The following is a 1,597-nucleotide window of genomic DNA, read 5'->3' as shown; positions in this document are numbered from 1 at the left end:
CAGCGAACCCCTCCGTGCATCCCGGTGGCTATTGGGCCGATTGTTTGGTATTGGGCCCCCAGTTGCAGGAGTCCAAATTATAACCGACCGCCAAGCCCTAAACTTTTTTACTGTATAACCGACCGCCTGGTCCAGGCCCAGGCCCAAACCCCTCCCTCTCTCTCGAGTCGCGCTGGCCACCTCCCTGGCGCTGCCGCCGACGGAGAGACAGCAAGCGTCGCCGCCACCGCCACCGCCTGCCGCCGGTAGCGAGGCCAGAAGCGAACGGAGCATGTACACGCGGCAGAGGCTGCTTTCGCTACTGCGGCACGCTCGCCTCGCCTCGGCGGGTCATCTCGCCGCCGCGTCGTCTTCGCGGAGCTTCGACCTGCCCCGCGCGGCCGCCGGCGCGGCCTCCCACCTCAGGTGAGCGCTTCCCCGTGTCTCTACTCTCGACCCCTCACAGGATCAGCACGCCGGGTCTGGAGAGTTCAGTTTAGCAACTGTAGCGAGGTGGACCGATGGTGTCTTGGTGGGTACTTTGACGATGCGGTCTGGGTTGCATTCTGAGTGGATGTAGTGTGAAATTGCGATGATGCTGCCTTCGATTGTTTGAGCGAATGCAGTGCGACATAGGCGAGGATCATGGCGGCCTAAGAGTAGATTAGGCCATTAGGGCGATTGGTGTGGTGAGCCTTTGCTCTGCTGCCCCAGATTGGTATGCCTTCCATATCATGGGAGTTGGCCGGACTCGAACCTGCAGGAGTGCGGTACGGTAATACGACCCCCGTGCACATTGGGCATCGTCTCGGAATACGCAACACTAATGCTTGGTACATTTTGATGATAAACTGTTATAATGAATTGAGTTGAAATATTAAATCGGCGCCGCTGGTATCGTGTCTATTGCAACTAAGAGTGTTACTGCTCTTGTTTTGCTGTGGCCATCATTTTAACAATATGGATGGATGATTTTGTCTCTCAGGTTCTACTGATGGCCACTTCAGTTGTAAGGGTTCAACGTATGTATACGCAGGTTCTACTGATGGTGACTTCAGTTGGGCAAGCAGGTCTTGTCTCTGTATATGCAGACTCTGCCTTTTAATTTAATGAAATAACTATCATATGTGATACCATGACAATTCCAATTCCAGTCGTCTTACAGCTGTTGTTCTTGGGCTGAGCAGCAACTCTTTATTGGTTCAGGATGATTTGGCTACTCCAGCAGCTACAAGTGAGCAAGTTGATGCAAATGTTACTGGCCTACGTCGTATAGAAGATGGTTCGGTGATCTCAAATGAACACACGATCAAATGGCGAATGTGCAGTGATAAAAGACAGGAGTTTTTCCTGCAAGCAAATATCTCATTATCCTTGCCTTCATCTGAACCACCTTTTGGCATTATCCTTCTGAGAAAAACACTTTCTACATTATAGTTTCCTCCTCTGTTCAAACATAATTCTCTTTTTTATATGTGTTTCCCGAAAATGATGCAAAATTCAACCACCATCATGTTCATACATCATAGCCTAGAAAGAATAACTCTAGTTCTTAGTCCCCTGATGATGACCGATTTTCATGTAACCTGGTTGGTTCACACTTTTTTGTTACTTGCTG

General features: G+C 50.2%; 1 pseudogene; it reads left to right on the top strand.

Annotated features, from left to right (window-relative positions):
• Positions 1-271: 271 nt before the first annotated feature.
• LOC119333004 overlaps positions 272-1,597 on the top strand; it is a 10,488-nt pseudogene continuing 9,162 nt past the window's right edge.

Source organism: Triticum dicoccoides, chromosome 7A (genome assembly GCF_002162155.2).
Source record: "Triticum dicoccoides isolate Atlit2015 ecotype Zavitan chromosome 7A, WEW_v2.0, whole genome shotgun sequence".
In the NCBI taxonomy this organism is placed as follows: Eukaryota; Viridiplantae; Streptophyta; class Magnoliopsida; order Poales; family Poaceae; genus Triticum; species Triticum dicoccoides.
Note: the sequence above shows the minus strand (reverse complement) of the source record. Positions and strands in the feature narration are given on the sequence as shown.